Source organism: Meleagris gallopavo, chromosome 8, assembly GCF_000146605.3.
Source record: "Meleagris gallopavo isolate NT-WF06-2002-E0010 breed Aviagen turkey brand Nicholas breeding stock chromosome 8, Turkey_5.1, whole genome shotgun sequence".
NCBI lineage: Eukaryota > Metazoa > Chordata > Aves > Galliformes > Phasianidae > Meleagris > Meleagris gallopavo.
Genome location: NC_015018.2, coordinates 33111214 through 33133632, shown reverse-complemented (window position 1 = coordinate 33133632; position 22419 = coordinate 33111214). Strand labels below are relative to the sequence as shown.

At 41.4% G+C, this 22419-nt stretch overlaps 2 long non-coding RNA genes across 2 annotated transcripts; one reads left to right on the top strand and one right to left on the bottom strand.

The window, feature by feature from the left end:
* Window positions 1–813: 813 nt before the first annotated feature.
* LOC116216913 lies at window positions 814–5094 on the bottom strand. The gene is made up of 3 exons (XR_004160584.1): window positions 4953–5094; window positions 3713–3819; window positions 814–955 (listed from the first exon to the last, which is right to left on the bottom strand). It is a non-coding gene; the product is annotated as an uncharacterized LOC116216913 (long non-coding RNA).
* A 71-nt stretch (window positions 5095–5165) lies between these two features.
* On the top strand, window positions 5166–18624 carry LOC109368962. The gene is made up of 3 exons (XR_002117469.1): window positions 5166–5768; window positions 17286–17410; window positions 17667–18624. It is a non-coding gene; the product is annotated as an uncharacterized LOC109368962 (long non-coding RNA).
* Window positions 18625–22419: the final 3795 nt, after the last annotated feature.

Genomic DNA, 22419 nt, shown 5'->3' with positions numbered 1-22419 from the left:
GCGGAAGTAAAAGGACCCAGTAAAGGTGAAATTTGTGTTCACACCTCTTAATGTTTCTGTGAAAATAATATAGGCTGAACTCCACTTGTAGTACTGGCTGTATTTAATTCAAACAGATTTATGGAACAGAGATATTCTTTTTTTGCTCATAAGAACTGGTTATGGACAAATCCATGTCCTGCGTGTGACAGAAATGAGAATAATAACACCAGTAATAATTATTTGCTAGCATGAGGATAGATGGGATTCACAACTCTTTGAGTCTCCATCTCCTTTCCAAAAGAGGTAAAGCAACAATTCCTACTAAAGTGTCTGGGCAAAAATAGTCATTGTGTTAAGAAAAGAAATAGAAAATATTTTGTTGAGTGGTGTACTTTATAAGATGTTTGCCTGGTGAACAGCATTGTGGGATGCAGTATTCATCCAAGAGCCATCAGCAGCCTGAAGGATGCCTCAGTATGTGCTGCACACGCTCAGCATTATCTAAATAATCTGAATGTCCTGATCCATTGATTTGTGCATTACGCTCATAAAGACATTACATTTGAACTTGATATGAAATAAAAAGCTTTGGTCAGTCAATACCCTTCAAGAAAGCCCTTCAAAGAATTTATAAAGGGGTCACTGACCCATACACTGAGATGGGGCCTCTGTTGTCCAGGGAGAGACCTCTCGGCACTTGGTCTGTGAACCTGCCCTCTGCATCTCTCCCAGAGCACCAAGAAAAGCAATAACTTATTACAAGTCAGTGTTTCCAATCGTGCATACAAGGAAAAACATCAAAACAATGCAGCTGAAAATAATCCTCTTTAGAGAAGAGATTATGTTTTATTATTTCTTTTACCAGGTGCACAGTACTCAATATTTAAAGCGATTGCTCTGCTCTTCTCCTGCCTTGTGTGCTTCCAAAGTGAGGAACCCATTCTGGTGCCACGTTTCTCAGGAATTTATTTTCCTTCAAAAATGAAAATAAGATTGAAATATTCATATATCCGTATCTCAACTTGAGAAGATGATGACAAACAGTTCACTTGGTCTTTGCAAACCATTCCCTTGGTTGCCTTTGTCCTGTGGAGGTTTTGGGGTATTACACCTGCTTGTGAGATCCCCCTTAGCAGGTTCAACCCCAAACTTGGTTAGAAACACTTCTGGTCCTACCAAGACTGACTGGCACAGAAACCCCACATTTCAGGATTCAAAAGACATCACTCAGACTTTTTTTCCAAACGTTCCATTTGTGGGATTGCATTGCATCAAACAAACGGAAAGGTTGATCCAGCTCTGGGCTTCACGGCAGCATCATCCCAGAGACATAAGACTGCTGTGCTCTTTCCTTCAATCACGTGGTCCTGTCCCATTCACCAGCATGCATGGCCAAAATTTGGGGCACCACTGAGACAAAGGAGTTGGTTTGCAATCAGAATTCCCTTCGTGAAGATGGTGATTTAGAGACATTTCGAAAAGCAGAAGTACTCTGAGCCATTATTTAAAGGGCGAGACTTCTCAGAGTTATTTATAAATACCAATACAGCAGAAACCAGTTTCTAACTTCTGGCAGAAAGACACTATTGCTATTCATCACAGAATTCACGAGGAAAATCACCGCTCTGTCGGAAGCAGCAGCAAAAGGATGGGATGCTGCTGCGGCATCTCATCTCAAAACAAGTGGTGTTCTCGCCTTGTGAAATCAAACTGCAAAATGTAAAATAAGTAGATAAAAACAGTCAATTGTCTCTGTAACCTTTTTTTTTTTTCTTTCTGGTACAAACCATGCAACAAAGAAAAAAAAAAACAAAAACCAACCCTAAAACTCACAATGGAGCAACTTCCATTTTAGATCAGTTTCTCCTCCTCTCGCATGGTCTATTTATTTTTATTGGTTTGTTTCTCATTAAATCCTTCAATTACTCTGCAGTGTAAAATGGTGAAATTATTGGCATGTGCCACTTTCATCATGTATTTGAGTTTGCTTATTACACTTGCAGAAAATGCTTGAATGGTATTAGGCTCTGCTGTGGATTGAGACAGAGTTAATAAATATTATTTGGTGTTTTTCCCTGAGAAGCACTGCTTTTCTTGATTGTTTTTTACAGTTGGATTGGGAATATTGATTTATTCACCACTGTTACAATAATTGTATACAAGGAACAAAAAATGCAGAGGTAACATTTCATCAGCTCAAACAGATTAATTAGTTGTAGTAGATTAGGCACAGTGTTACACAGAAAGATTTGCATTTAGAGGAAAAAAAAAGTTTTTTTTTAATCTTAAAAAAGGCAAGAGAATTTAATAGAGATGTGATACACTGAGCTGCTTGGCTTATTATTCAATCAGTGTTTCCAAATGAGTATTAAAGGGCAACTTTAAATATTAACTCTCCCTTCTGAAAGAAAAATACGGTGTAATTGTTGAATGCATGGTATGGGGAGATCCCTCCCTACCATACTTGCATATGAGAAGTGAATTTGGTTTCACATCCTAAATTAAAAATTGTGCCAACATGTTGAGGCAGTGCATTACAGAAGAAAAGGCATGCAAACCAAACAGATGAATTTGCCATCATTCGTTCTGGCAGCATGGGAGCAAAGACTCTTGATTTTTTTTCTCTTTGTGCACAGAATGAAGGAGAGGTAAATACCACCATCTTTTGTGCAAGGTTAGCTTGGCCGTGGGACTGAAAATTATTCATTAAAGGTTATGAGGCATTAACAAGAGTTTTAAAGTGTCCTGGTTGTTCCCTATTCGACCCCTTCCTGCGGGGAATTGAAATTTCCTGGTTCTCTGGGCCACTGACACCACGAGGGTAATTAAGCAGTTTCCCCCAAGGTTTTAAGTTTTAACATCTTTCAGTTATAAAATCAAGAAGAAAAACATTTTTTAATCATTCTCACATTCTATAGAATTCTATAGCGAGCTACATGCCGGGCCTTGCCTGACATGCTGATTTTCTGTTTAAACCATCTGTTAAATCATCCTGGCTTGCAACATATTAGACGTTATAAATGCCCCTAATTTTTCAAAGCGGTGCACAAGGATTCAGCTGCTTGACTTCCAGTTTATACCGCGCTATCCCACCCCAACCATTGAGAGACATTAAACACACAGAGCCCGTTTCACAGCTCGCCTAATACCGCTTTTTTCGTCAGCCTGGCAATGCGGAGCAACTTTCAATCTGGCTTAAAGGGCCACTGGAGGCATCTGCTGTTGTCACAGCATCCTTGAGCAGCACCACGCTGTCCTGGCCCCCCTGCCCCCTCCGAGCAGCACTGGTGCCCACACAGCCCCCCAGCTCCTTGTCCCTATGCCCAGCATCCCCACCATCTTACTGTGACACTTCTCTCTGGGGAGCAGAGCAGTGAGTGCCAGCTTTTGCCTTTTGGGAGCACCCTGGGGTATGATCGTCCCGCTCCAGGAGGAGAACCAAAATGTGTGAAATTGTGCTTGCAGCCGGTGCCTGGTGGGGGGCCTGGATGTGGCCCCCGGGACCGATGATGAGGTCGGTGAGAGCCGTCCTGTGGGGCTGTGCCTCCTTGGTGCAGGGAGGATGCTCGGCCACGGCGCATCCCATGCCAACAGAGCAGGAACACTTCCTGCTCCATTACATTTCTCTGCCAGCTCCTGGAGGCTGTTGTTTTGTTTTTTTTTCCCCTGATAAATGTATGTATCAAGTGAATGATAAGTTATGATTTGCCACCAGGAGTACCAACCCCACCTGGATGCTGTGGGATCCGTGCTCCCCAGCTGGCAGCACTGCTCCCGAACACTGCTGTGTGGCTTCATCTTGAGATGTGGTGCAGCTCTGGATCACAAATTAAAGGCCTTGTCAATACCAGGAGACAATTAAAAAAAAAAAAAAAGAAGAAGGTTGAGGAAGGTGAAGCTTCAGACATAAAAACACTGGCAGTATTCCTCTTCATCCATGCTGCAGCAAGTGCAGATTGCAGAGTGGAAATCTGGGCATCTCCTTCTGCCTGCTGGCAATGGCTGTGATGTAGCAAACAGGACAAGTGTTGTTTATGAGGAATTTGAAAGATGTCCCAACCATGGCCCAGGTATTTAAATGAATGAACTTTTATGGCTATCAAGTTGCCAGTCTGGCTAGTGAATGATGAAATGTGGTTGTGTTTGCTCCAGCTCCTGCTACAGGTACTGACAATGTTTCTCCCTGTTTTGTAGGCTTACATATTGGGCCCTGGACTCTTAGGCACTGTGTGGATGGGGCCAAGAAGGAGTTCTGGGGAGCTCTGCAGCAAAGGAAATGAGTAGTAATGATCTCCTTGCCTTTCATGTGATGGATTTGCAGATTTTTGCTTAAAGTTTGTTTACACCTTCCTGCTGTATTTATCCTCCAGATATCTCTTTCTACTAGACAAGGAACAAAATATTCCAGCTGCTATGAAAGTTAATCATTACAGTGATCTAACTGCAAAGATCAATAACGTCTCTGCAGGATCCTTCTAAGGTTTCTATGACATCTACTGTTTCATTAAAATCATATTAAAAAGCTCTGTTTAGATTTTTATGAAGCAATGTTTATAAAACATTTATTAATCTGAATAATTCTTGATGGAATAATTGCATAATTATGTAGAGGTTAAGATATGCTTACAAATATTTAGACAGATGCCGACAATATCGCATTATAGTAGCTAGGAAGTGATGCCTACTTCAGAAGACAGATTCAGCCACATTAATGTCAGAAAAGCTTGTAGTTTTTCATCTTCATGTATTTAATTATACTTACATACTATTTACATTTTTAAGGAAAAGAGCAGCGATCTTGAATTTGGAAGGAGCACTCACTGGGGCTTTTTCCCTACCTGACCTGCCCTGGGATCCCCTGGGCTCTTCAGAGCGTTTGGAGACACAGCTGAAGACAAAACACAGAACATTGGGCAGCAAGTTTCCTTAACTCACAGTAATTTCTGCACATCTGTATCATATTTCCTTACCATAAATGTGAAGTCATCAAAACTCCTTTTCTGGTGAGAAGCATAGTGGAATGCTCTTCCCATGTAGTGCCAGTGCTGAGCACTCTCCTGCATTTCTGGTGCCTGGGCTTTGGGCACAAGAGATTTCACCCCTGGCATTCCATCCCCTGCAAAGGCCCAGAGATTGTGATGTCAGACCTGCAGGTCCTGTGCTCCATGCAGGTCACAGCAACTTCTAACAACATCACAGCAGCTCGCTAGGCAGGCACTACTACTGCCAACCCAGTGGCCATAGACCCTCATGCTTATGATAGCAATAGCCAGGCATTGATGTTCTGGCTGTCCAAATGGACACAGCAGTTTGAAGGCTGAAATACAGGAAATACAGTTAGAAAATGTTCTTATGTAGGGAATTACACTGGGTGTAATTACAGTGGTAGTATTTTGAATTGCTGTTGTTTTCTGTAACAAAGAACAATTTCTGCACATCTCAGATCTGATAGTGTTTGCATTTTCAGATAAGCTGCTGCACACTGAGGCTGTAGGTTGACCCAAGAGAAATTTGCTTCATTGGAACGTTTTCTGATTAAAAGAAGCCTTAATGAAAGATTGGTGCATGCCAACTGCTGAATCACAGCCTGAACCTCTGATTGACCACCTGAGGCGAGCAATGAGTCAGCCCTGGAAGCACAGGTGAATTGCCTTCACCTCTGCTACTGGAAGGGTTGGAGCCTGGTTCCACCTTTTCTAGACCCATTTAAGAGCTGACTGCCAGGGGGCAGGATCTCTTCTGGAGATCTCTCCTCTTGGAGTCTTCTCAGTGAGCCCAGGATAAGGGTGAGCTTTCCATTCATTCTTTTTTTGGAATGATTACCTGTTTAGATTAATTTTCCTGTGTATTTCTTAATTATAACTTCTGTCTATTTATTGATTGTACAACTGGGATGAGGAAAGATAGATGTGCTCAAAAAAAGGAGGAAGAGCTAAATCCTGCAGCCAAGAATTGGCTTTTTCTGAGACAAAACACCTGGTAGAACAACTTTTCTGCTGTGCCATGATAGTGGAGCATAATACTGCTGGTGAATAGTTAAAATAGAAATACTATGAAGAACAAAAGAGGCCTTGGCTCTGCAGTACTCAGAGAGCAGATTTGCTTCAGAAATCAATGACATTTTTACCTAATCACTTTTCAAACAAGAAACTACAGTTTTGATTAAATCTGCTGCATGGACACAAGACTCCAGCTGCTTTTCAAGCTAATCAAGTGTTACACTTAAGATACAGGAAAATATTGCATTTCATTTCTATGTCTTCTTTGTTCATGATATAGCTATAAAACTTCTGCTTTTTCAGCCCTACTGCTCTTTCAGCCTTTGGATCTCAGCACACCTGTGAAGGTGTTTACTCAGCTATGAACACAATTATGACAAGCAATAACAGTTGTCTTTCAAATAAACATCTGGAAAAACAGAGGTAATGTTGATTCAGACAGTGGCAGAATTTGGAAAGGCTGTTAGTACTAAGAACATCATTTTTATTCTTTATTTTTTCCCCCTATACAAAAAAATTTAAAATAAGTTTTTAAGCAATTGAAATACAGTCCCAATGAGTTACATGGAAACATTTTATTTTCTTTATTAATACAGTTTCCTCCCTGTAAATCCACTCAGTTCTGATATTCAAGCATAAGGTTCAGTTATAACAATGTTCAACATTTGCTGAATATCTGTAGAACACTTCCAATGGATCTTAGATACCTTAATAGCATGTTGGCAATGCTTGGCCATAATTTTCTATCTGGAAAAGGGTAGATTTAGACTAGATGTTAGGAAGAAATTCTTCACTGTGAGGGCGATGAGACACTGGCACAGGTTGCCCAGATGTTGTGGGTTCCCATCCTTGGAAGCGTTCAAGACCTGGCTGGATGGGGCTGTGAGCAACCTGGTCTGGTGGGAGGTGTCCCTGCCTATAGCAGGGGGTGATCTTAAAGGTCCCTTCCAACCCAAACCATTCTATGATTCATTCTATGATTCTCTAATTCTCATGCCAGCTGGTCTACCGTGGGTCCATTGTCCTGGAGAGAGCCAGAAATGTCACCCTGTTTTTCCCCTTGGGAAGAGCTGCCTGTCCACCATATTCTGGCTTCACCATCTCAAGGAAAGCCAACTAGTGAACGTGAGCACCAGAGGTGGGCTTGGAGTGGTGCCAGAAGCCTGTCTCGTGTGTCACTGCATCCAGGTCATTTCCTCTGGCTGGGAAAAAAGGAAAAAAATCAAACCTTGATGGCATGAGGCAGATGTTTGCCTCTAAAATGCTGGAGCCAGAGTCCTCATCCATGGTAACTTTCAAGGCCAGGCTGGACTAGGCTCTGGGCAACATGATCTAGCTGTGATGTTCCTGTTAACTGCTTGGGAGTTGAGCTAGATGACATTCAAAAGTCCCTTCCAACTCTAAGTATTCTATGATAGCTCTGTAAGTATCTGTAGTGTTTCAGCCTCAGTCAGGGGCGTGGGCAGGTTGGCAATGAGACCAAGGCTCAGGGCACATGGCCTCAAGCATAGGATGTCATGGCTGAATTCCCTGGAATCATGTAGAAAAGGAAGAGAAAATCACAACATTTTCAAAGAATTAGAAACAGAAGAGAAATGGACAGCAGTTTGCAAAGCAACCGTGAAGAGGATTTAAAAATACAGTCAGGAGTTTTGCCCAGCCGTGCTGGATAAAACTGTAAGTTCAGCAGAACAGAGCAAAGCTGAGATGGAATAGTTTTAAATGTCTTTTCCCTCATAACTAGATTATTCAGTACAATGTCATTTGCTGCCACTGACATTTTCTTTAAAGTCATAAAGGCCTACATAGTAATAAAAGGGCTCAGAATAAAATTAGGAATATCATGTATAAATTATCTTTAACCTTAGCTTCATTTGGACTGTGACTTTTTAGACCTGATCAATTTTCATGAAACTATCCACATAAAACTGTGAAAAAATATTTGATCCTTGGCTCTCATAAAGCTCCTGTAACAAGCCCAGCACTTTCTTGATACTTAGTAGTGCTGTTGGTGTCTGCCTCTTTGGGAAATCCTGTAAAGCCAGGAACAACGTCTGAGGTTTAATGCAAGTTTTTGGAGCATTGCTATGGAAAACTCTTACCTGGAGAAGTCTGTTTTGCCCTGTTGTTGTGTAATGCACGTTGACGAAATTTCCTGGTCAGTTTGAAAAAACAACTTCAGGTGCGTTTTTTTGCTGCCCATTTCTGAGACACAAAGTTTTGCTGAGATTTTTCAGTTTAACTTTTTAGTACATCCCCTTCAACTGTACTGGACTTGTGGTAAGGAAGGGCAGTTCCGAGTAGGCCTTCCAAATGGAGGTGAATGTCGGCTCATGTGATCTACCTGATATTTTAACAAAAAAAAGTTTGTATCTGCATTGTGTGGCTCTGTATAGCCTCTAAAGACTTTTCCTAATTGATAACACGTTTTGCAGAAGCACTTGGAGAAGAGGAAGAGGCAGCTTTGAACCACAGAGTGGTATTTGCTCTCTGCTTGATGGCAAATTAATGGCCAAAAATCAGTGCTCAGTGGTAGTGGATAAGGAAGTGTGGTCCAGAGAAACAATGAATGACGTTTTCGTCCAACTAAACATGTAAGTTGGAGGCAGAAAGAGATGTGCCAGATGTCTCCTCGATGCCCTTGTGTTCACTAGGTAAGTAAAAGGCTCAATATAGGATTATTCAGGTAGAATAGTCACTGGCAGGTGATGTTTCTTGTAACATAGAACAAGCTAACTACATTAGGGATATAACAGTGGTCATGGGTGTGGGGGTTGAGTGTAGTCAGCCATCTGGGAACACCTTGGGAGATTTGGAGGAGGTTCATGGTGGCTCTAGGTAGTGGGGAGTACCAAGACCTTTTGTTTGGCTGGAATGCAGGGGAGAGGTGTTGAGCTGCTATCTGTCCGAAACTGCTGAGGTTCTTTGTGCTTTTGGGCACTTCCAGCCTGGGTGGGCACAAGCTGGATTGTGATGGAAGCAGATTTTCTCAAAGCAAAGTTGCTTTGAGCTTTGTGCCTGAAAGAGCATTTAAGTAAAAATTCTCTTTCTGAAGGAAGCTGTAAATCAACGTCCTCCTGAGCTCTAGTCCTTGCTGCCACCTGAGTACAGCTTGCTGTGTTTTGCTCAATCTTATAATAAGAATTAATTAAAAGCTGGGTGGCAAGGTGTCTAGGTCAACCTTTTCTCATGTGTCATGTTATGTAGTAATAGAAATTCCAGTGAGTTGTGTATTTGGGAAGTCAGAGATCAGCATAAAAGCCAAGTGCTAAGCATTGTTTGTTTTCTTCGGAGAAGACTTCCAACAGGTGGGTGGGAAGGCACACAGAGGGAGAAAATCTCATGCATTGTAGGTAAGCAATAGGTTTGCACGGAGAAAAGCTACTCTGCCAGGATGGCTCTATCTTCCTATGGGCTGAAGCAAGATTTTTCTGTCATTGGATTATGCTCAGTCCGAAGATGTGGCTTTCCCTTATAGCTTGGATTCCCATAAACCATAGATATTTCTGCACAGCACTCCCTGAAAGTAGATTGATTGAGTGCATCAAGATGAAGTGTATGAACAAAGGTTTACATTGCTGATAGCCTCAAACTATAAGTTCTGCTGCATATTAATGACATATTTATGCGCAATAAGTGAACACGAGTCATTTATCAAATAAAATTTTAATTACTGGTTACTAGGTATATTTGTTAGCAAATTACTATGGAAGGTACAATGGAAATTTCATCCTCTGGCATATTTTCAAGGAAAAGTTCTCCACCCCTCTTTTTAATGAGATCTTTTCCATGAAAGAAGATTCAAAAATTAAGTGAAGTTGTCTGTTCTGTTTTATGCTGCTTCGTGTGAGTTTGTACAGCAGCGAGCCATGTTCAAGCTGCTCAAACGCAGTGTGAGAACCTCTGAAAGATAAAAGTCCTCCCAGAGGAGCTGATCATTTAAAAACAACTTTAGGAATCTCATATGAAACTTTTAAGAGATAGAAGGAAAAAAAGCAATTAGGGATTGTAAACTATGTGATGGCCTTGGATAAAGGGGATTAGACACCTAACTTCCTAAAGGGCTTTACGGGATCTACTGCAGTTTTATGGTACAGGGAGGTCAGAATTAATGGCTTGGGTCCCCAAGGGCTGCACACCCTTTTCTTGCTGGAAATCGTGCTTACGAAGGTGTTTCTGGGGCAGTGATTTGGAGAAAGACAAGAGGTGTGATGGGGATGTGAGCGGGAGCTGTAGCTTTGTACAAGTCGTGACAGCTCTTCCCTGTCGTGATGCTGCTCTGACTCTGAAGTGCTGTGGGACTGGAGGCTTCAGACTGCATTTCCCAGCAATACTTTTAGGTTTTCCAGCTGAAAATGAGCCATTGACCATGGGAAATCTTACAGTTCTATGGGAATGCATCATGAAAAATCACAAGCATCTCTAAATGTGGCAATGCAGATGTATGTTTTTAAGGAAGGCCTACACTGAAGTAGCAGAATTATTGCAGCAAAATGAAACTTTTCATGTTTTACAGTGGGTCCAACAGCATTACAACCTCACCCTCTCCAGACTTTAAATTCCTATTTTTATAAGAAGTTGGTGCAATTTTAGATTTCTATAAGACATGGGTTGGCAGTTGCTAACTGTTACAGCCAAGGTACTTTATGCATTTTGCAGTCACATTTACGGAGATTTAACTTACAAAATGTTCACCACTTAAACAATTTCTCTGGCTGTGTATTAAGAGGTTTCAGCCCAGTGAAATATTGCCTTGGCAAGCCTAATGCCTTTTATTACGACCCTCCTGGCATTGTGTTGCTCAAAGTAGAATGGCAGGAGTAAAGGAAGCTGTTTCCAGCAATGGATCAGTTGTGGTTTATTGATTGATTTGGTGCTGGTGTCAACCTGAACAAACACGCTGTAATGGGCAAGGTCCCACGAAAGTATAGAAAGTGCTTATCTGTGGTAGTTTGGCCATAGTGCCACGCAGTATCACAAGCCAAGCATTATCCTGCTCTGTGCATCCGAGCCCTGGCTGCTCTCAGGTGGGACAATGGCATGGCTCTTGTGCGTGCTCTGCAAATAAGAGCTGGGTGCAGGGCATGGCTTGGGCTGTGGTAGTGGTGTACTTTGCAAACCCTTCCTAGCAGCAAGAACTGGGCAGGGGAAAAAAAAAAAGAGGGTATCTGGGGGCAGTGCAAATTATACACAAATCCATGAGCGTGGCCAGCAAAGCTTATGATGTTCAAAAGGGATGAGCGTGTTGAATTTCATAAACTCTGTTCAGAGTAAATTTTTTATATATGCACATAAAGATATGGCATATAGAATTTTGGGGATGGAAAAGAGCTGTTCTCGAGCCAAGGAGGTTATTTTTATTTGGTCTTGTTCCTTGGATATTAAGAGAAAAGCTGTGCTCTGAGAAAATGCACATTTTGAGCAGATCTCCCCACACATCTCACATTCTGGCTGTCTGCACCCCGCCTGTTGTACACCAGATGTACTGTGCTGTGGTTGTTTTTAATATTTTATTTTTTTAGCCTTAAAATGGCAAAACAACAGCAACCCACCAAACTGCAGAAGCCTGAGCCTCTGCATTTTCTTTTAGTACAGACAGAGCTTCAGAAATTAGTGTCCTCACTGGGCTTCAGATACAGTAGAGGGTAAAAGATTTCAAAGGCAGCTTTAATGAAAGAGAAATACTGAAAGAAAGAACACAGAGAGCAGTGACACTATAGTTCTGCTAAATTTTACATTTAAACTGAGGGGCTAATCATAATTTATTCCGTCAAAGAAATGACCTATAAGTAAAGAAGACAAAATAGGACTTGATGATTAAAGACTTGAAGAAACGTTCTCTATAGTTATGTCAGTACTGTGTGTCACTGTATACGTAATCTAAAGCGGTGTTTGAAATTTCTCCTAATTATATTTGGAGCCCAGACCATAGCATCCTTGGGGAACTGCATGGTTTGCGTTGCAGTGATGTGGTGGTGTCCCTGCACTGCCACTTCTGTCAGCACATCTCAGTCAGAATGCTTGCCTTTTAAATGTTTTCAGATGTGGGGAGTGATGAGGGATGCGTTGGGCTGCAGGAAGCTGGGTTCCTGCACAGGTGCATGGAGATGGCTGATGCAGGGATGGGAGGTGGTTGTCAGCAGGTGTTTCCCTTGCATTGCTCCAGAAGCCATGGCTTGAAAGAGTGTGAGGTGGGAGTTTTATTTCTGTGTTTACTGATAAATTCCTGTGCTGGTCCCAAGGTGATAGAAAACTGTGATTTTTTTTTTTATTTTTTATTTTTTTAAAATTAAAGCACTGCAGTTTGATACAAATACAGGTGAACCAGCATGGATTTTGTTGAATGGCGATGCTAGCACCAAGCAGCATCCTGGTAGTGCAGCCAGGGCTTCATAAGATGACATCACATCATAGAATCACAGAATGGCCTTGGTTGAAAAGGACCACAATGCTCATCCAGTTCCAACCCCCTGCTGTGTGCAGGTCACCAACCAGCAGCCCAGGCTGCCCAGAGCCACATCCAGCCTGGCCTTGAATGCCTGCAGGGATGGGGCATCCACAGCCTCCTTGGGCAACCTGTTCCAGTGCCTCACCACCCTCTGGGTGAAAAACTTCCTCCTAAAATGCTTGGGTACTTCCAGGGCTTCCAGATATTGCAGGATATGCTGGCTAAGGAAACATGAAGTAGAGAAAATCATATCTCTGATCCACGTTGCAGCACCTTGTGCAGTGCCAAGTGAGTTTGCCACTGCCACTACCAGCACTTGGTATCTCCAATCCTAAGACAGAAGAAAGGTTGTGTCTATGGTGAAGAAACTTGGTGAGGAAGTGATTGCTGAAGGGTAAAGCAAAGCTGCTGAGTCTTAAATTAGTGCTTGTGTGAAAAGATGAAGGCTATCCTAGCTGAACGGAAAGAAACATATTATTACATTAAGTGATTAAAATCACTCAAAGATGCTGCCCAGTAAGTTTCATTCAAATTCACTAAGGTATCAGATTAATTTTTTTCCCTGGTAATTGAAAGAGAAGTGTAGGCGACTTTGCTTTTTCCTTGACTGAAACTGGTAAAAACTTTTTTGTTAGCGGATGTTCTTGCAGGATGGGTTAATAAATTCTATATTTGCTTTATTATCTCTGTACAGGGGGTAATACGAAAAATAAACGTGTTGTGTGTGACCATTCTGGAGACTAAAATAAGCAAGAAATAACAGTGGAAAATAACCCACAAAGATTGGAAATAATAAAATATTTTTTTTTAATTTTCAAAAAAATTCATTTTACTAGTTTTTTTATACGAGTCAGTGGGACTCTTGGATTGCCTTGCACTGGGGAAGTCTCCTACACAGAGTTTAAAGCACCATATTTATTTTGCATCCTCCTATATACCCATCTGTTTCATACGTGGAGTTAAGCCTTGGCAGTGGTACTGGTGGTGGTTGCCTCACTCTCTCTGGCTCTACCTCTGTCCCTCGCCTTGGACTCAGGCAGCCCCTGTGTGATGCTATGTATAGTGAACGTTAGTATCTCATAGATAGAAGCAGATGTTCCATGCTTGTCAAGAAGGTCCTGGTGCAGTATCTGAATTCACCAGCCTTTCCCCTTTGCTCTTCAATCCAAAGAGCTGCAAGGCAAAAATATCTCTTAAAGGCTGAGATTTTTTTTTTTCCCTCCTTTGAGTCCTCACTGAGGGCTGTGCATGTGTGAGGGCATAGCGCTCAGGTGTCTGCTTCCCACTCTGAGGTTGCCTAGGTTTCTATCAGGTACTATAACCTCCAAGCAAAATCGTATTTTGAAGTGGTGTTCTGCACAGAGTCCTGGAGATGTTTCCAGAAGGACCAGATTTCTCTTGATGATAAACTTAACTTTGATTTGCTCTGCAGACACTGAATTTACTTTGAGTTTTTTCTTAGCGTTTTCTTTCTCTTTTCATTTTTCCAGAAATTGCCATTTACTCTTCCAAACTCCAAGTCTCACAGACCCCAAATGCTATCTGCACCTCTGTTTTATGTATCGCTTTTGAGAGATGTAAATGGCAGGTGTTCCAAAGAGAGTCTAATTGTTTGATGCCAGGGGTTTCCCTCTGTTTATTGGTACCAAATTTTCACCAGATCCATTTGAACCATGCAGGTTTCAAAACTGAAATCAACACTAAAGTCTTATTACTCAAATGAAATAATCACTTTAATTTTTGCTATACATAATACATGAAAAATGTGGCATAAATTTACATATCAAGAAGAATCTTGATTGCAAAAAGGTATACCCATCCCCTTGTTATCTTGAGATTGTTGCTGCTACAAAACCATGGGAGGTGCGTATGCTGAAGTTATGGTTGCCGAGCAACTATAACGGCACAATTTAATGCCGAAGAATTGCAGATTTAAGAAAAAAAAAAAATAGGAAAGAGCACTGGCAACATCAACAATCATGGTGTTATTGCTCTTCCCCAGTAAGAGAATTATATCCTGTAATGAAAATTATTCAATATAAGGTCTGTGATATTGTATTAATTTTCTAAAATGTATTTGACTTGAATTTACTCTCAGTTTCTCAGTACTCCCCAGGATCATTATAATATCATCACTGGAAGCCAACTATTTGAGCATTATAAAAAGATTTTGCAAAGAGGATGGAAAGCATTAAGGATTGCATGTTATCTCCCATTTATATTGTTTCCAGACTTGAAAAGAAGAAAATCCAGTTTATGTTATAGGAGCTGACTCTCCAATAGAGGAATATAGAGCCTTGCTTTCTTGTTGGACATCAAGGAGGGGATTTGGCTTTGGTAGATGGCCCCAAAACAAAGGACACAGTATTTTTGGATAGGGGACTTGTGCTCTCAATCTGTTGGTCTCGTGTGCCTAGAGGAAGGAGAAGTCTGGGTCAGCAATGGGCTATGCTTTGCAGTTGAGGTTAACCTTCCTGGGACAGAGTGACCTGGGACCGCTTGTGGGGTTTTTTCTTGGTTCTTATTTTAATTTCTTTGAGGATTAAACATTTAAAAATGGAATGAGGTGAAATCAAATTATGTATTTAGTCCGTACAGCAGTGGAAATGGAAACTTAAAACTAAGGCTTCAGCCTCCGAGAGCCCTTCCGTGGGAATTATTTGAGGAGGTTTGATTGAATCTATAAACCTTGAGCAAAATCCATGTTTTCCTGGGAGGCAGCACGTGCTCTGTGGTTGGTGGATTGAGATGATCCCTTGGGGAGGGCTCTTCAGGGACCCACAGCCAGGTGCACGGTGGGTGCCACAGGGGTACCTCAAGGTAGATGGGCATGCTGACTTGCCCAAACAGCCACTGGAGGAAGACTGAGTGGGGGAGCCTTCCCCAAAGGTGAAGTGTGACAGCTGTGAACTGGTGATGGGAGGATGCTCACTCAGAGATATACCTGTACCCTAAGGGGAAAGCTCTCTTTTACAGAGCAGCTCCAGAGTGGTGCCACCCCCTTCTGGAGCCTTCCTGAAAAGACATTTCAAAGCCAGAATTTAAACTAGATGGAGAAGAACACGAGGCAGGATCTGGACTTGTTCCTTATGGGCCTCTTCCTCAGGATATTCTACAATTCTGTCTTCAAATGAATTGCAGAATATATTTTTTTCTCAGCTAAAACACTGCATATCAAAAGCTATTTAAACAATATTCTTCATGGTTACCTGAATAAGCCAAACCTGTACAGGATATTGCAAAGCTTACACTTTCTTTTGCTTCTGACTATATGAATATAGGTGTGCGCTGAATATATTTATGAATGGTCACCAATGTTTCAAATAATTATTAATGTGGATGGTAATTACTATTGGCTAGGTGTAAGGCTGATGAAATTCTTGACATAAGACTCCATCCTTCCAGTATTCCAGTGTTCACACATGATTTGCTTAGATAATCGGTAACAATGCAATGCTTTCATACTATTAATTTATGAAACAGAATTATATATCCTCCCCAACAGGAGAGGAGAATTCATCCTGCAGAGTAAGGCTGGTGTCCTTTTTTTTTTTTTTGTAGCAATCTGGGACCTGTTGTTTAGCACACTTCACCTGTTGTCATGAAGCTGGACAGATGCCTTGGTGTTTTCTTAATTCATAGAATATTATTTTATCTAAGGGGATCTGAGTTGATTTTGCATGCATCTCAAACCATGGCAGCCTCAAAGTTTGGCCAGTTCTTCTTTCAGCTTGAGTGCTAGCTCATGTTTCTGCAGTTTGCCAAATTTGTCTCTGACATGAAAACATAAGCTTTAAAACATATGGAACTAGAGCACAGGGTTTCTACCTTGTTTTTTATGAATTGGATATTATACCTCAGACAGAGACATGAACTGGAGATCCTCTCCAGCACTATTTGTATTAGTCTATGATATCCACCCTTGACAGAGGAAGATTATTTCTGTGCCAACAATGCAGTCTTGCTTATGGGCACGAGAATCTTTTTCCCTCCCCTGTTTTGTTATGTTACTGCCCAGGGCTTCTTCCAGAGGAGCTCAATGAAGAGGGCTGGTGGTCTCAGCCCCTGGCTATGGATCAGAAGCAGTTGTGAGGAGCAATGCCTAAGGCTGGATTTCTGAAGGAGCTGACGAAACTTTGGGCCCTGCACTGTGTGTTCATTCTGTCTAGGGTGCTGGGCAGGCTTTCTTCCTATAGAAGTATCAGTTTTTGGATAAGTTGTGTGATCTTCCAAAAAAGAAAAAAAAAATCGAGACAAAAACCCATATAGAAGTAATAATTGGTAAAATGGGCAATTAGAGATGATGGTAGCAATGTTAACAGCACACCAAGAAAAAACTGACTTGAGCTGACTTCATATTTCCTAATTGTGGATGTGAATGCAAAATGTTTGGGTCATACTGATCTGCTGTGGTGAGTCTGAGTCCCCATCTCTTGGATGGCTACTCTCAGAGCTGCAAATATTTTTTACAGGGTGTCTTTACATCCTGTTTTGGTCCTTGACTGTTAGCAGCCTTCCACTCCCAGAAGTGAATATCTATTTTTTTTATTATTATTATTGCTTAACAATTTGGCTTCTCTGTTAGGGCCAATATAAGGGTTAATTAGGTAATTTTTATTTGGGTTGCAAATCCCCGGTGCCTAATCCTAATTATTCAGAATTAACACCTACTATAAAAAGTCTATTCCATAACTTTTTCTTTCCTGGCTAGATCGCAAACACAGTTTTGCAAGAAAAATATGTTTCTAATAATATACCATCATTTTCATATTTTAGTATAATAATTAAGTTAGTCCTAATTCATTCCGAAAATCTAATTTTCATAAATGAAGCATCATCTAAATATTTAATTGCAGAGAGCTGATATTTCGGAGCAGGTGTTTGAGGAGCCAGTAGGTGTCCCTGACATGTTGCCAGCTGTGCTGCATTGCATCTGCAGAGTGGGGAGGCTTTGGCCATGGAATTGCTCCAAGCTGTGAAGGTACGTGGAGTATGCAGGAGCAGAAGAAGCCATGCACAGCACTGCATGTGACGTCATGGTCCTTTCTCAGCCAGGGTTGCCCTTCAGGTCATGGTTCGGGAAGACTGAAGCCCCTATTTTGTGTGATAAGATCGATGTGCAAAAAAAACCTCAGAATCAGGTTCTTGAGGAGCATAACCTAATTGCTTGCACATGCTGAGTGGTTTGTTTCTACAGCAGTTTTTAGTTAATGTGATTCAGCCATTTTTTATTCTAGGCTTCTGGATTGTGCATACATGTATTCACTTACCTGTAACCTCTTGAACACACTTGATGAGACCCGAGACCAAGCGAGACCCTCCAGCAATGATGATCAGCCTTTCATTCCACCCAGGCAGGGAGGACTGCACCAGGGGTTGGGCAGAGGCCCTGAGTCCCATTGAGTCCCTCCTGCTCAATAATCCGCATAGATTCTACACAGCTCCAGTTTAAAGCCAGGCCATCTGTGGGAAAGCAATTAGACTAAAGCATGTGAAATAATGCTTGGAAAAGTCACTTTCCATCTTAGGGAAAAGGCTCCTGACTCTGGGAAATATTGTGGACTATCTAGTACGGATGGTTCCTCCAGATAGCGCATCGCATGGAAAGCAGCTGTTTGTCAATAGATACGTTGAGTAAAGTTTTGGGGGAAATTCATGGTTACAGCTCCCTGCTGACTGAAGCAGAGATACAAGACCCAAGGCTTTGCTTCTACATAAAATTGCTGTATGGAGAAAAGCACAAGGGATGCCTGTTGTGCTCCCCATTACAGCCCCCACTGTGCCATACACATCCCTCAAGATGGCCCTAGAGGCAGAGCAGCGTTGTCTGTAGTGCTTAGCTACCCTGAGATGTCTAGCAGTGTATGATGTCGAACTTCAAACCCTGAACTTGAGGGAATTTTTCTGAGTTTGGGAGCAGCAAGAGGTTAATAAAAATTCTTTGAGGTTGGATATAATCCTAATATGCTATAAGATGTACTGGAGGTTTGGTTAACTTTTTTCACCTGTAAATTGTAATGGAAAAGAATTTTAAAAGTTGTTTGCCAGTCAGGTATGGAATTATGCTTAAGCCTACTTTTATAAATATCAATTTTTACATTTCATGGTGAATAGGACTCGGGTTTTCACTTGCACTGAGTGTGGAGTGAGGTTAGTTTTTGTTGTTTTTTTTTCTCCCCACTGCAACATGCATTAATAAACACTTTAAAAAAAAAAAAAGTGTTTTTATTGTGAAATGAGTTTCAATAATGAACAGATTAAATATTTGCACATTCTGCAGGAAGGATTTGGGTTAGTTTCTAACATCCACAGCTGATTTTTTTTCCCTCACTTGTCCTTTAATACCTTGTCCCTGCTGTGCTGCCCAGCTGCAGGCTGGATTGGAACTGTGCACTGGGGACTCCTTCAGGAGGGCATGAGGCACCTCTTGGTGCCAAAAATTCAGAAGAGAGCCTGCATCTTCTCCGCTTATCCCCAATGTCTGGGTCCTCTGGCTTCAGTAAGCACGGGAGAGCCCTTGTATCCCCCTGTGGTATCTTGGCAGGAGTTGCTTGGCTGCCCATCCCTTTGCATGCAGCAGAATAGACTTCTGGGGCTTACTTCTATTTTGGGTAAGCTCCAGTGGTTGCATGGTTTGCACCAGACTCCTGAAATTTGGCAGGAAGAAAGGCTTTGGGCTGGAGAAAATGCCTTTTCTGGATCCCGTGAAAGGCCCTTCAGGTTTAACTGAGCTATAAGCTCTATTTAAAAAGCATCGTTTTCCCCAGCTCACTTCCAATTAACAGGTGATTTTAAGTAGAATGCTGGAAAGGGTGACCTCTGCTGCGTGGGGAAGGAGGCTGGTAAGTGCTGGGGATGAGCGTGATCCCAGACAGGGCATCACCCAAACCCAATTGTTAACCCTGCCCCAGAAATCTCAAACCCCCAGGTACTGCCTTGGGGTTGATTTCCACCTCCTGCAAAGAAAAGAAGGTAAGTGTGAGAGCAGACAGAGAAACGCCCAGAGCAAGACCTGGCTCTAGAAATTAATTTTTTAGATAGCTGTGCAGAAGGTGGCTTATTCTATATATTTCCTTAGAAACTAAATAAAACAGGAAATGACATAAAAATTATGTTAAAAGGAAGTTATTTAGTTTGTATAGGCAAGGTCTGTATGGTAAGGAATGCCAGATTTACAGTTACACATGTCTGCAACCTTATTTCTGCTCCCATGAGCGCATGCATTACGATACAATCTTTAACTACATAATCAAGTAATATTTTCCCATTGCCTCTCTTTTAATATTAGGAGCTGGATACATAAGTGGGAAGAATCAGGATTGCATGGGCAATTGTAAAAAATGGCATTTCTTAACTTTCAAGTACTTGGCTTTGCGACTTAAATAACTTTCTTCAGATGTAATTTTTTTTCATATGTAATTATATATATCCAGTGTTGAACACCAGAAAGCAGTGGGGATTACTGGCAAGCTTTTGAAAACTGCTTAATTTCCTTCTAGCAATGAACAGGAGACATCACTTCTTTTTTGTTCTGTAGATTTCCCAATGAATTCCTCCATACTTTTTTAATAGATCCAGCTCTGAATAGATGACTGAAAAAAACTGGGTCAGGAAATATTGTAAATAATTATTCTTGCATATTTTTAGTCATTAAATACATAGGCACAGTAGCACATTGTTGGAGCAGTGTGTAAGTCTAATGCTGAAGAAATCAGTCTTTAATGAACATATGCTGACTTGGCCTCACAATCTTGCTTCATCTCCCCTATTAACTTCCTATGCACCCAGGAAACCTTTGGCTTGCTGCCTAAATAATAGAAGAATAATTAGACTAGTAATTGAAGGATGCCAAGTCAAACTTCTAAGGAATTTATCTGTAACAACCACTCTGCAGCACAGTTCCTATGCTGCCTTCCATGGTTCTTTAAGGATCATTTTGCAAACATCCAGTTCATGTTTGCAAGAAAAATTAGTTAGTCATGCAGACACTGAAATGCACTCAATTACTATGAATTGTAAAATAAAAATAAGCATCTTTCTTTCAAAAAGCCTTCAAGAGTGAGCTCATTCTGGTACAAGGTAACTCACCTCCTTTTGTTCTCATCCAATACCTGTGGGGCAGCCTTAATGGACTTCCTTGGGTGAAACTAGGTGAAAAACTTAAGATGTTCAGAGATTTTTAGAGTGTCTGCAATCAACAGTGCTGTAAGGCTAGAGTAATTAACCTAGAACTTGCTTTGTTTGGATAGTTAAATTACAGATAATTAAAACTTACATTTTATCTATTTGAATTAACGTCAGTGTTACATATTCAGCTAGAGAAAGATGTTGAACCAATAACTCAAAACTTCGACTCAAAAAGAAATCATAATTTAGTAGCAGCAGCCGCTATCCAGCTTTGACCAATCAAGGCAATTTTTGCTGGAGAACAATACCACATCTCACCGCTCCACTGCTTCCTCCTCAGTGTGGATTTTAACATCCATTCAGGGGTCACATATGGTGACAGAAGAACTGTTGTTGGCACCGTTGGTTCCCAGCTCTGGAGCTCTTCCAGCTCAGTGTAGCTCCAGGCATGTATTGCCAGGTGAGGTTTTAGGGGAGGAATTTCCCCACTCTTCCTTGCTTACCCTACAGCCAAGAATCGCTGTTCCCAAGCACTTGTGTATGTATGCCCTTCACAGGCAACCATCAGGCTTAATCAAGTGTTATTTCTAAATTGTTCAGTATTGTGCAGTGCCAGATCAGGTTTACAGTGTTTTGCTTTCTTTTTGTAAATATTTGTTCATAACTTGGAAGTTCAGGAGTTCATTTTACTGACCAAAACCCAAGTCCTCTTGTACAATAGGTGCTGATTCCTTATCTTGACAATCAGCCCTGGGCCAAAAGCATAAGGGGAAGCTAACATTTGCATCAGGTCCTCCAGGTAAGCAGGTGTTAAATTGGGGAGCCTTCACATTTAAGGGACCAGAGGTAGCATCGTTTACTCACAAAGGGAGGAGATCCGTGTGAATTTTTCTCATAATATCACTTCATCTTTTAATAATGTTGAGATGTGGAACCATATTCCAAGTGTTTAGTGTCATGGGAAATGAAGCAGAATATATTTTGTTGGTAATTTCTACAGCAGCGGAATAAAGGTGGTGACGATAGCACTCCAGCCAATTACCAGCTTCAGGTATTTCTTCTATATTTAAATTTCTTCCCAGCTACCTCAGTATAATTAATAAATGATACTGCTTCATATTTTCAAGGAAATCCAGACAGCTGTACCGCATATCACTCCTTTCTTTAATATGCTGTAAAAGTTCCTCCTCCACACCCGCTATTCTGTTGTCGTAATTAAGGATCTGCATCAGGAAATGCCACGCTTCAAACCTGAGTTTACTGCGTACTTGACAGACTCCCACAGCTTCCTTCTCCAGCACTCATTTCCATCGAAAATGCCTCATGAAGCCAGCAGCTTGCTCTTGCAGAGACTATCTCGATATGTAACGAGGATGCTGATTTTAAATACGTTACTGAGGTCATACTCCATGCTGAATGCATTTTTTTTCTATTATGTGGTAATGGTTGCATAACATGTCGGCATGATGCACAGTGAATCTGGTGAGCTGGGTGGAAAGCCTCTTTCTGTTAGGTTTTTGTGCTCCAAGTGCGTGCCTGGGACACTTCACCACTATTAGGAACATGGAAAATGTTTAGTAATACTCAAATACCAAGTAAAAATATGCCTGTTTGTCATATCTGAAACGAGGTCCAACCTGCTAGATGCATATTTAATGCGTTGGGAAATGATCATTTTGTTCAGAGTGAAAACACATGCACATTTACGTACCCTGTGCCTCCTTACCTGCACAGCTGTAGCGTATCTGTATACTTAGAATCAGAGAGTCATAGAATATCCCGAGTTGAAAGGGACCCACGAGGATCATTGAGTCCAACTCCTATCAGACTTAACAATTTCCACTATTGTTTTGGTTGTGTTTT